Source organism: Heterocephalus glaber, unplaced genomic scaffold (genome assembly GCF_053883595.1).
Source record: "Heterocephalus glaber isolate CG9 unplaced genomic scaffold, H.glaber_assembly_v1.0 deba00001593, whole genome shotgun sequence".
In the NCBI taxonomy this organism is placed as follows: Eukaryota; Metazoa; Chordata; class Mammalia; order Rodentia; family Bathyergidae; genus Heterocephalus; species Heterocephalus glaber.
The window spans coordinates 12,985,694-13,000,942 of record NW_028258368.1 but is presented as its reverse complement, the minus strand read 5'-3'; the positions used below and the strand labels follow the sequence as shown (position 1 = coordinate 13,000,942).

General features: G+C 36.0%; 1 long non-coding RNA gene across 2 annotated transcripts in view; it reads left to right on the top strand.

The window, feature by feature from the left end:
* The window catches only part of LOC147823347 (uncharacterized), a 107,758-nt gene that overhangs the window by 22,727 nt on the left and 69,782 nt on the right, over positions 1-15,249 (top strand). The window lies entirely within an intron of this gene.

Below are 15,249 nucleotides of genomic sequence, written 5' to 3'. Positions count from 1 at the left end.
CAGATTGATGTACCCTGCAAAACTATCTTTCAAAATTGATGGAGAAATAAGATAATTTCATGACAAAGAGCACCTTAGGAACTTCATGAATACCAAACCAGCACTCCAAAAAATTTTAGACAATACCCTAGGAAAAAACAATGAGGATCACAACCCCAGGGAGCCCAGCAGAATGAATCTGTTGGCATGACAAGAAATTAAAAGCAAAGGAGGAGAATCCAACAAAAAGAAAAAAATCATGACAATGATAAGTCAATATGTATCAGTTATAACCATCAATGTAAATGGTCTCAATTCACCAATCAAAAGAAATAGACTGGCAGAATGGGTCAAGAAGCAAGATTCAAAAATATACTGGATACAAGAAACACACTTCATTCAAAAAGAAACTCATAGACTGAAAGTTTAAAGGGTGGAAAACAATAGTCCATGTGATGTGAACCCGAAAAAAAGCAGGAGTAGCTATCTTCTTTGAGGATCAAGTGGATTTCAAACCAACACAGATTAAGAGAGACAAAGAAGGAAACCACATCCTTGTAAAGGGAACAATCCAAGAGGAAGACATGACAATCATTAATATTTATGCACCAAATGCTAGTGTGCCCAACAATATAAAACAAATAATAACAGACATGAAAAGTCATATATACACTAATAAAATAGTAATGGGGGACGTCAATACTCCACTGTCACAAATAGATCAACTAGACAAAAAATAAGTAATGAAATACTAGAACTCAATTTAACTCTTGAATAAATGAACTTAACAGATGTTTACAGAGTGTTCCACCCCACAAAATCAGAAAATACAATCTTTTCAGCTGCACACTAGTCGTTCTCCAAAATAGACCACATATTTGCACATAGAACATGTTTATGTGCAAAGGAATTGAAGTTATCCCCTGTATATTATCAGACCATAGTGTGATGAAATTGGAGATCAATAGCAAGAGAAACTGCAAAAGTTTCACAAACACATGGAAATTGAACAACACACTACTGAATAACCAATGGGTCACAGAGGAAATTAAAGAAGAAATCAGACAGTTCCTTCAATTAAATGACAATGCTAATACAACATACAGGAATTTATGGGAAACAATGAAAGCAGTTTTATGAGGGAAATTCATAGTCACTTAGGAAAACAGAGAGAGCCCAATTAAACAACCTGAGGCTGAACCTCAAGCTTCTAGAGAAAGAAGAGCAGGACAAACCCAAAGCTCATACAAGGGAGGAAATTATAAAGATCAGAACAGAAATCAATACAATGGAGACTAAGAGAATGATACAAAAAAATCAATGAAACCAAGAGTTGTTTCCTCAAAAGAATAAACAAAATTGACAAACCCTTAGCCAACCATATCAGAAAAAGGAAATAAAAGGCCCAAATCCATGCAATTAGGAATGAAAAGGGTGAAATTACAACAGACCCAGCAGAAATCCAGAGGATCATCAATAGCTACTTCCAGAAGCTATACAACAATAAGATGGAAAACACAGAAGGAATAGACAGATTCCTATACATGGATGAATTACCAAAGTTGAATGAAGAAGACCTAAAAATTCTAAACAACCCAATATCAACCAATGAAATTGAAAACATAATTAAAAACTTACCAACTAAGAAAAGCCTGGGTCTTGATGGCTTCACTGCTGAATTCCACAAGACATTTAGAGAGGAACTACTGCCACTACTCTTTAAACTCTTCAGTGAAATTGAAAGGGAACCAATACTCCCAAATTCATTCCTGGAAGCAAGCATCACCTTGATCCCCAAAGCAGAGAAAGACCCAACTGAAAAAGAGAACTATAGGCCAATCTCACTAATGAACATAGATGCATAAATGCTTAATAAGATACTGGCAAAGAGAATGCAGAAGATCATCAAGAAGATCATACAACCTGAGTAAGTGGGATTTATCCCAGGGATGCAGGGATGGTTCAACATACCCAAATCAATCAATGTAATACACTATATCAATAGAGCCAAGGACAAAAATCATATGATTATCTCCATAGATTCAGAAAAAGCATCCAACAAAATCCCACATGCATTTATGATAAAAGCTCTACAAGAAATTGGAATAGATGGTCTCTAACTCAATCTGATAAAAGCCATCTATGCAAAACCAACAGCCAATATCATACTAAATGGTCAAAACTGAAATCTTTCTCACTAAAATCAGGAACAAGACAAGGATGTCCACTACTACCACTCCTGTTCAATACAGTTTTGGAAACATGAGCCATGGTAATTAGGCAAAAGAAAGAAATAAAATGAATGAAAATAGGAAGTGAAGAAGCCAAAATGTCATTATTTGCAGATGACATGATACTTTATGTAGAAGACCTCAAGAATGCCAGGAAAAGTCTTCTAGACTTAATAACCAAATTCAGTAAAGTAGCTGGATACAAGGTCAACACACAAAAATCGAAAGCTTTCCTCTACACAGAAAAACAGACTCACTGAGACAGAAATAGGGCAAACAATTCCTTTTACAATAGCATCCAAAAAACTGAAATACCTAGGAATCAACTAACAAAAGAAATCTCTGAAAACTATATCACTCTGAAGAGAGATTGAAGATGATATCAGAAAATGGACAGACATCCCCCGCTCCTGGGTAGGAAGGATTAATATAGTGAAAATGGCCATACTTCCAAAACTGCTATATAGATTCAATGCAATCCCAATTGAAATTCCAGCAGCATACTTCACAGACTTTGAGAAAACAATTCAAAAATTCATTTGAAACAAGAAGAGACCCAGAATAGCAAAAGCATTCTAGGCAACAGAGACATGGAAGAGGGTATCACAATCCCCAACTTGAAACTATACTACAAAGCTACTGTGGTAAAAACAGCACGGTACTGGCAAAGAAACAGACCTGAGGATCAGTGGAACAGATTAGAAGATGCAGAAATAACTCCAGACACACTGAGCTACCTCATCTTTGACAAAGGAGCCAAATACCCTCGGTGGAGGAAAGATAGCCTCTTTAATAAATGGTGCTGGAAAAATTGGGCTTCAACTTGCCAAAGATTAGTACTAGACTTATATCTCTCACTGTGCACTAAACTAAAATCAAAATGGATTAAAGATCTAAATATTAAAATAGAAACGCTGAACCAGCTGGAACAGAGGTTAGGTAGAACCCTTGAAGACATTGGTGTAGGAAAAGATTTTATGAACAAAACCTCAGTTGCCCATGAACTAGCACAAACAATCAACAAGTGGGATCTCTTTTTACTTAAAAGCTTCTGCACAGCAAGCGAAACCACTAACAGTGTGAAGAGACAACCCACAATGTGGGAAAAAATTTTCTCCTGCTGTTCCTCAGACAGAGGTCTACTATCTAGAATTTATAAAGAACTTAAAACAGACCTCCGAAATTTAAAGACCCAGTCCTAAAATGGGCATCTGAAATGAACAGACATTTCTCAGACAAAGAAGAAATGGCAAATAAACATATGAAAAAATGTTCAACATCACTGGTCATTTGAGAGATGCAAATGAATACAAAGCTGAGATTCCTCCTCACTCCAGAAAGAATGGCTGCTATCATGAAATCAACCAATAACAAATGCTGGTGAGTTGTGGGAAAAGAGGAACCCTGCTCCCCTGCTGGTGGGAGTATAGACTGGTGCAACCACTGTGGAAATCAGTATGGAGATACCTCAAAGAACTAGGACTGGGAGTCCCATTTGACCCAGCTATTCCCTTGCTGGGTATCTTCCCCAATGAATTAAAAGAATCATACCACAGTGATATATGCACACCCACGTTCATAGCAGCACAATTTCTAGTAGCTTAAAGTTGGAAGCAGCCCCATTGCCCATCATCTGGAGACTGAATAAAGAAAATGTGGTTTTTAAAATAAAATGGAGTACTACTCAGCCATAAAAAATGAGAAATTAGAGACATTTATAGATAAATGAATGCACATTGAAGTGATACTGTTAAGTGAAATATATAGGACACACATGTATAAATACTGAACAGTTTCTCTAGTGTGAGAAACTGAAAGTGTAAATAAGCACTAAAATGTATAATAGATAATGTGAAATAGGAAGAAAAGGGGCAAAGAGGAAGGGGAAGTGGGAGGGGTAGGGGAAACAAAGAAGGGAATGGAATTAATATGAGAAAATTAATAAATGGAAACAAAGCCTTTGTAAAGAGGGATGGATGGAGGGTTTGAAGGGAGGACAGGGGAAGGGGGAAAATGAGAACCAAGAGAGATTATGTAAAGGTACAAATTTCCAAAGATGAATGTCATTATATTATATACCTAAAATGTACCAATAAAATAGAATTTATTTTTACAAAGTTATTTCTTGAGTGTCTATAGAAACAACAAATAACCAGGGTCAATTTTGTAAGAAACAAAAACAATACATGCTTAAATCAAGCTACGATTAACTTTTGCTTCCTCCATTTATTGCATTTCACTGATGCAAATGAAGTTGCATTTATAGAATGATTACAGGCTATAATAGACTGTGAAAGTGCAGTGGGAATAAAGCACACCTATGTTCGGAAGGAGAGGAAACTATGCTAGTGAAGAGATCAATATTTTGAGGGTATTAAAATCATGGCTGCTGGAACTAGACAGGTCTAGGTACAATTTTTGGTTCCAATGCTCACTAATTTGTTAATCTCAGGCAACTTATTATATAGTCCTCTTGTGTCTTAGTTTCCTTGGTGTTAAAAGGTATATAATAGTAGATCCTAGTTCAAATTAATGCTTTGAGGATTAAGGAGCATTTTGACATAATGAATTCATTTTTAAAAATCTTAAAACTGCCTATTATGCAGTGAAGTTTCAGAAAGTAAATTTTGGCATTATCCATCTTGTAGACTTGATGCATTAATCAGAAACAATGGCATAGCTGTGGATTTAGACACAAAAGAAAATGCTAATGATACATTACTAAGAGAAAGAAGCTGAAAAGCAGATTTATGTTTTATGTATTTGTGCAAATTCTTAGTCCTGTATGGTTTTAAAAGGATTTATAAAACAATGTATTTTAGATATCTCTCACACTGGCAAAGATTAAAAAATAAATTCTACACTTACTGAAGGCCACAGATGAGAATTAACACCCTCATGCATTTTTGGTGGAAGAGTAAATTAGTTTCTGTTTTCTGGAGAGTGACTGGAAATACTTTTCACTCTCTTGCAATTTAGCTTTTGGCCTATCAATTCCCATTCTTCAAATTTATGTTAAGAAAATAATCATTGATATATGAAAAAATTCATTTGTGCAATAGAATCTATATGGCAATAAAAACTAACAAATTGTAGCTACATAAAATAGCAGATAAATCTCAAAATCATAAAATTTGGCAAGATAAGCTAAGCCAAAGAATACGTCTTCTATAATGAAAATCATTGAGTGATTTCATAAAGTTCAAAAGCAGTCACAATGAGTGCAAAGTATGAGAAGTCAGAAGAGTATCTTTGGAGCTGTGGTAGGGATGGAAAGGGCAAGAGGGAAGTTCTGGGAAGTGGTAACACTATTTCTTGATCTAGGTATTGGTGAGCAGGTGTGCTGACTGTGATAATTCCTTGAACTGTGTGTACATTAAGGGTAAACACACATTTTGTATTCTGTGTGTATCACTGTTATCTTCTTATGAAAAAGAAAACTCTTCACACTAATCATCCTCATCTACCTAAGTCAAACTTTATGCCCATATTTTTTATTACTATGCATTAACTAAATTATTAAATTTAACAACTTGGAAATGTCTAAATTAACTACTTTTGTATCTATCCACAATGTAAAATTAATGATACAGTTAGCAGGAAAACAGTATTCTACAATATGTGATATAATCTCATTTAATTATAAAAATAACAACATTTATATATAAACACAAGCACCTCAAAACTCTGGAAAGCCATAAGAAGACATACAGGAGTCTCTCTTACCTGAAATTTTGCTTTAAATGGGAAATTTCAAAGATGAACAATTGAGAGTTTTAAGTAGGGCTTGGTTCTGAGTAGTATGATGAAGTCTATTGCCATCCTGCTTTTTCCCTCCTTGGATATGAATCTCCATTCAGTGTATACTCTGTATACACTACCTGCCCATTAATTGCTTAGGAACCATCTTGATTATTAGATTCACAGGCAAGCTATCAGAGTGCTTGTGTTCCAGCCACCCTAAGAATGTCTCTAAAGCAAAAAGGTAGCAAGGCAAAGGAGCTGCCAGGGCGTAAATCATGGAAGGACAGATTGTACTATGTAGCCACGCTACAGTGCACGTAAGAGATTCATAGTACATGTAGGTTTCAATGCTATGTTTTCAGGCACCCACTGAAGTCTTGATCCATGTCCTTTGCAGATAAGGCAGGACAAATTTATTAGTAGATTACCTTAAAACAGTGGGAGCACAGGTGAGTTTTCTTTTCTTTTCTGTGTCATCTGAATGTTTCACCAAGATCACAATGCTGCTGTCTTGTAGGCCACTGTGGCCACCTGGTAACTGCCATGTGTCACTCCTAACTCAACCTCTCCATGGATAGCAAGGTAATGTGTCAAGCCTCAACTCTGTTGGCTGTTATCCTATGTCAAGCTGTTTGGGGGCTCCCGCACTGCACTGGGAATAAATTCTCAGCTCTCTTGCCCAAAGCCAACCTCCTCTGTTCTCTCACCTGTTCCAGCTCCCCGATTTGTCCTTTGGTGCTCAGTTTTCCTTCATGGATTCCCTTCCTGTCCTCATGGGCACAGGTCAAATATCCTTGTTCTCTCTGACCACCTGCTCTTCTCCTCTGAGACATTTGCTAGCACTTATAATTTTATCTTTAGTGTGGGGTTGGCTTTTTAAATGTTCAAATAACACTTTCCTCTTACTTCCAACTCTCCTTATTCTTAAGATGGGTGGAATGGGCTTTGTTCTCTGGTGGATTCCTACTGCCTAAGTTGTAAACAAAAAATTTATTGAACAAACAAAACCACAGAAGGTATTTGTAAAAACAACCAGTTGCTTAATGAAATTAAAACTGAAAGTTGAGCTTGTAATAAAAAAGAATGAATTCAGTTGGCACTGAAGAATAGCAAGATAAATTATTGTTAAGATAATATTCTAGAAGAAATTTTTATTCTATGGAAATTGATTTGGGATATATTATTAAATGAAAAAGGTGATAAATAAATGTGACAAATGTAAGTTATTTTTTGTGAAAAAATAGCAGTTTATCTAGGCAGAGAGAGGTCTGGCAGTAAATGCCCACAGAGTGTTCACAGCAGCAATCTCTGTGCTGCGAGATAAAGGTGTTTACATTTTTTTCAAATGGCTTATCTTTATTCTCTCAAATACGCATTGCTATAGTAATGAAAAAACAATGAGTGTTATTTTTAATTAAAAATACTGAAACAAGCTAGTTTATTATGTGTTTAAGTGGCATGGAGCAGTAATCCATTTAGAAAGGGTGTTTCTTTTGCAGTTGCATCAAAGGTGCATAAGGTGATTTGGAATTCTGTTCCAGCAGGTCCTGTCAAAATGAATCCATACACCTTAAAGCAGCACTGAACACCTTCCAGCTCCATAGGGTCTGGGCTGATCTTGTTTCACAGAGTAAAATTCAGCCCAGTTTCTGAGAAGGTACCCCACACAATTCCATGGTCTGAGTGCATTAATAATTTGCTGATATCAAAAGATGGTGAGCTCCCCCTCCCTATCTGGCTCTCCCATGCAAACAGAGGGCTGTGCAAACTTCTACACATGCCCTGGATGGTCACAGGCACAGGGTGGAGGTAAAATACAGCTGTCTGGTGCATTTAGGGTCCCCATAGCCTTTTCTTTCTCTGTGTAGTGCCAATCTTCACTTTCAAAGGAGTTTTATGATGTTTGAAGAACCCAAATAACAAGTAGATATTGTAAAATATGGACCATTTTTGTCACTTTTAATCAATCACAATTTTATATGATTAATCTTCACAAGTAATTTTCTTAAGAGTTTGAAAAAATGACACATCTATTTTATGGGCCCTGATTTATGCCCTTATCTTCTCACTTTCTTCAGAGGCTCTGTTAGAATTTTCTCTTCTAGGCAATCTTTGAATTTACTTGTATTTCCCCAATCACAGTCTTGGGCAGTCAGTGCCCATATCTCACATACTCCAGGACTCCTCACTTGCTAGGGACATGGGACAGTGTTTGCTTCCTGCATTCTGTGGCACTGGGAGAAAGCTCTTTTGCAAAGAGGGGATGAATCTGGTATATTTGCTTTGCTGCAGCAGCACTGTGGGCCACTCTATGAAACCAGAAGCCCACTAGAGTGAGAGCTAATCAGTGGTGGCATGGTGGCCCAGGAAAAGCTGGTCAGGTCTATGGACTTTGGAGTGGTCAGCATGGTCTCACCTCCTAGGTACAAAATGTATTTGGAAATTTGGTTGACTGCTGAACTACTTCCTATCAACTGGGCAATGGATTTGTATGCATGCTTGGGAATGTCTGATGAGAAGGTCATCTTTTGCTACTTTCCCACAAATGCCAACTATTTGAGACAATGGAATATAGTGAGTCCTGACAACTTTAAAATATGTTTCTCCATCTCCTCTTAATCTATAAAACAGAGAAATAGCTTTCACAGGGTTATGCCTATCTCTGCTAGTAAGCTGAGTACTAGAACTCTCTGAGCTCTTTCTGAACACAGGGTTTTTATAGTTGAATAGGCCAAAAATAACAGTCCAGATTCTTGTGCACTTCAAGGAAAGGATTGCTAAGTGTATACCTTGTAGTAAGTACTAAGTAAGCTACATTTATTGAAGATACTGATATCCATATGTTGCTAAATTAAAAATTTTAAAAAGACAATTCCAGAAATGCAAAATGATTTTCTGTTAGAACATGTCAACTTAATTCTCTATGTCAACTTATTTAGATAGAAAAAAATATGATTATTTCAACAAATTATAAAAAGATATTTGATAAAATTTAGCAGGTCTTCGATAATGTATCTAAACACACCACAACTAGAAGAAAATAATTTAAATTTGAAAGAAATAATTTATAAAAAAAGGAAGGTATCATTCTAAATGATAGCATGCTAAACTTATTTCCATAATAATTGTGAACAAGACAGGCACATTTACTACTTTTTTTCCTATTTGGTATTTTTGAAAAAAGGGAAATAGTGATTAAAATGCATGGAAAAAAATAAAATTGTTCTTTTTGCTGATGATATGAGCACATACTCATGAAATCCAAAATACTCTAAATTTATTTTATTTATTTATTTATTTATTTATTTTGCAACCAGGGATCAAACTCAGGATCTTATGCTTGCCGGGCAGGTACTGTGCCACTGAGCTAAATCCCTGGGCCAATGCTCTAATTTTTAAAATGTACTATACTTAATAAGAGAATTTGGTAATTAAATTTGACATGTAAAAATCAGCAACATTCTCTCTGCTAGTAATAGCTAGCTAGAAATGAAAATAATAAAATTATCCCATTAAAAAATAACAGCAATTAATATAAAATATTTATGAATTCACTTAATGAGAAAAATATTAGAATGCTCTGAAAAAATTTAAAATCTTAAAGAAAAATGTAAAATAAGATTTTAGCAAAATGGAAAGACTTTTTAAAAATATAAAATTAAATATTAAAGTGTCAGTTGTCCCAAAATTACAACGTAAATTTATGCAATTCTAATTAAAAATCTCATTTATTTTCTACCTTGGAACAATGATCTTAAAGTGGAATATTGGTAGTTTAAATAAGGAGTATGAAAAAGATGCTAGCCTCCCCAGACATGAAAACATATTCTAAAAGCACTGCAATTAAAACAACATGGCACTGGTCTGGGGAGAAGCTGTTAAGTGGAACAACCAGACATTCCACTTGGAGGTCAGTCAAAGGAGTACTTACATTCAGGCAGGAAGTGAGACACTCTATAGGAAAGGCAATGGCACAACTGGTTGTTTAAAGTAAAATTTACTTGAATCCTACCTCCCAAGACATGCAAAGTACTAAATGAGCTGATGATTTAAATTTAAATGTAAAACAAAACTGGAGTCAGAATATGTTACATCTAATTGGAGGAGATTTTTAGAAGCAACATAGTAAATCCATGAGCCATAAAAGGAATGATAAACATTTAATTATTTAAAAATTAAATACTTTTATAAGACATAAACACCACACAGTCACTGGACAAGTGAGAGTATGAGAAAATGTTGTATACCAAGGGAGTTAGGTTAAATTAAAAGAGAGGGAAAGAGTTCCAATTTTCAAATATATAAAGAACATTTACCAATTGATAATGATAGTGTAAGAAAACCAAGAGAAGATATGCAAAGGATACCCAGAGGCACTAGACCTATAGGTCTATGTATCCCATAAATATATAAAAAATACTCAACATCTATCAGTCAGGGAAATTTGAAGTAAAAGATTTAGAAAATTAGAAAAGCTGGCCAGAATGTGGGAAAACTACTGCCATAGACTTTTAGTGAAAATATGAATATTTCTTCCTTGGAAAATGATTTGGAACCTTTTATTAAAATTTAAACTTCTAGTATAGATCTTGGACTAAGCAATGTCATGTGTAGGAATCTGTTACACAGAAATAAGATTATAAGATTTAAGGCTGTATTTACAAGAGTGTTATTGCAATACTGTTCATACAAGGGGTGACTGAAAGATACAGTGAAAGTTTTAAAAGCTTATTACAGTAAATGACACATTGCCAGAAATGATGGGATAAGTATGCTCTAAGAGATGGGGTGTACTTCGAGTATTTTGAGGGGGAATTAATGGCAATGTGTCTTTTACTATAATAAATTTTTTAAAAATTTAAACTCATCCATTTTTTATCACATATCATACTTAACCAAAATCAAACCCAAAGTAAGAACCAATGACTATGAAAATGGTTAAATTGTGCTATAATTATATAATGGAATATTTTGTAGTTACTTAAAATAACAAAATTAATCTTTACCCAACAACTTGGAGGATATCTCAGTATGTACCACTAAGTGAAAAATCAAGACAGGGAGAAGCTGTATGACACAAAATACACTTTTTGAAGGAAAATGTCCTGAGTTCATTATGGCCTCAAAAAGCCATCCTAACCCCAGATGACCTAATTTTAAGGATTTCAAGGTGCGATTAACCTATATTTAGAGTGGGCCTTAAACTGAATCACAGGCATCTTTATAAGTGGAAGGGGCAGATCTGGCACCCAGGTTTTCAAAGGGAGACTGTTATGTGAAGGTGAAGATGGAGGCAGTGATTGGAGCAAATGCATCTACAAGCAAAGGATGGGAGAATGCTGTCTCTACCAGAATTTAGAAAGGAGGCATCCTGAACTGAAAGAGGATCCATTTTTGCTGTTGTAAGTTACCCAGTGTGAAGTACTTTGTTCTGCAGCCTTAAGACAATAGTGCAGAATCTAAAACCACAATCTTGTGTGTGTTTACTATCATCTGTGAATACATTCATATGCTGTAAAGATGGAAGATGATCAGCCAGTCATTACCACTGGACATCTGGGCCTGGAGGTGTGGGGCAGGGGCACTCTTGGAGGAGAGGTCTGGAGCACAGGGAGGAGGGATCTTTGACAAAGGCCAGCCTTTATATGCAAGCTAAGAGCTGGCCAGTGCAGGACTGAGCCCAAGGCATGGGATGTGTAGACCGAGAGTGGAAACAGCCATTCCCTTGAACACATTGGCCAAGAGGAATATGGCCAGTTCTTTGGAGCAAGGAAATGGAGGTGGATGTAATAATCTGTGTGTTGAGTTTTTTTGGTAGTAGACTGGTATATAGAGAAATATGATTCCCATTTTAAAATGTTAATTAAAAATAAAAATAGTTGTGGCAAAATATGACATAATAGGGTGTCTATTACTTCCTTTGTATTCATTAATCTAGACTCATATAACATGTTGTAAGTGTCCAGAAGATACGTCTGTTTTATCTACATCTATCTTCCCTAATTGTTGACCATTTGCTGCTTGAAGAGACCAGCCCGCTCACTGATCCAGCTGCTCAGTTATAAACCCCAGGGCTTCAGGAGATGAAACTTTCAAGAACCTCATATCTTTCTTTTCTGCCTCTGTTAACAACCTTGCTTACAAGGTGTCAAGGGCTGTGCTCAGCTGCTCATGTTTTCCTGGAAGCAGTGAGCCAGGGCTTCCCTACACATGCTCTGCTTGGCACACAGGCAGGTGAAGGAGAGATGGCAAGATGTCATGGCCAGGCCTTGGGCAGCATTCTCCTCTCCTTCCTCCTCCAAGCCCAGGGCTCTCTCACTACACCCAGAGCCTTGTGCTTATGGCTTGGTGACAAATACTGCAAATGCTAAACTGGGCTCTGGAGGGGCAGTGTAAAAGGTCTGGCAGGTAGTGTAAAGGGAAGAAGATGGAGAATTCCAGCAGCAGCACAATATTGAACTCAGGAAAATAAATGTGGGCTTCCTTTGGCCCACAGGAGTACACAGGAATGTAGGACTCAGAGAACACTCTTTGGACTGCTCCTGCAAGGGATTGAAATGGTGTGCTGTGCTGCCTGGCTGCCTGTGGCATTTGGGTTTCTGTGTAGTCTCTTACCAAATAACCACTGAGACCAATTTCAGTATTTTAAAAGTCCTATGTGGGTTACAGTCAGAAGATGTTTGAGAACACCAGTTGTTCTAAGTCACCTAAGACTTGAGAACAAATCTCTAAGAACTCAGAATTTACTTTTTCACCTCTGAATCCTGAACACATTTTTGCTTAGTTTTACTAAATGATCAATTTTAGAAAATCTCTTATAAATTAATTCTAAGCCACCAATTGTTCAGAGTCTAGCCACTTTCAGGGTTCCTTGCTTCTTGATAACCAATCCTCTTAGCTCTGAGCTGTCCTAGTCCTTACAAACTGAGAAAAGCTTTTCTTAGAAATAACATTAATTTAAAAATTTTTGTCTTACAAAGTGAAAACCCTTTTCAACTACAATTTTTTCAGAGTCCCTCATGATGATAGTTATTCTCCAAGTACCCTTTAAAAGGAAAAATCCACAATATCATAAATTGACTAAAACTTAGTGATACTTTTAACATATGTAAATTTTGGTAATCTCAACATTGTTATACTTTCTAAAGTATATGTGAACTGCTGGGCATGGTGGTGCATACCTGTAATCCCATCACTCGAGAGGCTGAGGTAGGAGAGTCTCCACAAGTTTGAGGCCAGCCTGGCTACTTAGTGAGTTTAAGGCCAGCCTGAACTACATAGTGAGACCTTGTTTCAGTAAATAAATAAATAAATAAATAATAAAGTGAGTAAGTATATGTCAAAATATAACTTCCTGCCAAGATAAAGTAATCAGCACTGGTTTTACCCTCTTGTCCAAAATAACCAATAAGACAAGAAAACACCATGTAAAATCAGTTTTCAAGACATTAGATATCAGGCAACAAAGGTTGGTGATCTCTGAGAGATGAAAACAAATGAGATGAGCCCTGTGATTTATCCTTAAAAGACATTTTGAAAATAATAGGACCAGGCCCCCACTGGGCTAAATTACTTGTAAGGATTATATCTGATAAAAGATTCATACTTAATATATACTGCAGGCTCTCAAATTTCAATAATAAGAAAACAACCCAGTTTTAAAAATAGGCAAAATATTTGAATACATATTGAATGCATATTTATTACTTAAAATACAAGTACATAATACATAAGTACAAAATACATAAATACTACATAAAATGCATCCTTAATTCATAAATGCTTAATCCAAACAAAGACTTGTACATAAATATTTGTAGAAGATTTGTTTGTAACATTACAAACCAGGAAATAAAATGTGGTATATCTGTAAAATGGAATACTATTCAGCAATAAGAAAGAACAATTGAGATATGCTACAACATAAATAAATTTTGATGTAATTATGCTGCACTAAAGAAAGGAACCAAAACAATTAAGATTCAATTTTTTAACATTGTAGAAAATGCAAAGTAATCTCTTGTGAAAGAAAGAAATTCAAGCCCCAGGGGTAAGAACACGAAAATATAAATGGACACAAGATGTCCACTGACAAAGTATAACAGGGATGTGCAGTATAAGGTTCTTCTGCCTCAAAAAGAAAAAATATTGGGACACATGCTACAACATGGATAAACCTTTAGACATTATGCTCAATAAAGAAAGGTTGTTATAAAAAGACAAATGTGTCATAGGCTGCTATAACAAAACGTCTTAGACTAGGTCATTTATAAACAAGAGAACCTAATTACTCACAGTTCTGGAGGTTGCAAAGTCTGAGATCAAGGGATCAGCAAATCTAGTGTCCTGTGGTGGCCATCTTTGATTCAAGGATGGCATCTTCTTGCCAAATCTTCATGTAGAGGAAGGGCCAATGCAGTCTCTCAGACTCTCTTATCAGTGCACCAAGCCCATTAACAAGGGTGCAGCCCTCATGACCTATCCCCTCAGTCCAATTTCTTAATATCACCTCATTGGTGGTTAGGTTTCAGCATAAGAATTTTGGGGAGGACACACACATTCAGGTCATAGCAGCATGAGTCTGTGTCTATGAAGTGCATAGGAAATCGAACTCATAGGGTTGGAAAATGGAATGGTGGTTACTGGGACTTGGGGGAGGAAGTAATGAGAATTCATGACTTAAAGGGTATAAAATTTCAGTTTGGGAAGACTAAAAAGTTGTGTGAGTGGATGATGGTGATGGCTTTACAATAATGTAAATATGCTTAACGTGAACGTGAGGCGCTACATGTACTTAATACAATAAGAATATAAGTTACTTAATACCGCTGAACTATATACCCAAAAATGATTAAAAGGGTAAATTTTATATTATTTTACCAAAATTAACACAGAAGTCATGAAGATTAGCTGCAGTTTGTGGGGCCCAGTGCAAAATAGGAATGCAGCACTTCTTGTCCAAAAATTATTAAGAATTTCAAGACACCAACAACAGAGCCTTAAGCCCAACATGGTTTCCATCTAAACAGGAGGCCCAATGCAAACACATAGGACATGCTCCCTGGAAGCTTGCCAGGGCTTGGGACACATTCTCTCTTTTGATGATGGCATGGTTTCACGGGTATACACATAAAACTTACTAAAGCAGAAACCTTAAATATGTATGTTTATTGTTGGTCAATTATACCTTAGATAAAGCTGTTTAAAAGGAAGCTACAAAAAGTATGCCTTTGAAAAGGAGTTGTACCTATACAAGTAAGATAGCTTTTATTCACCCTAGTGTTGAATGAATGTG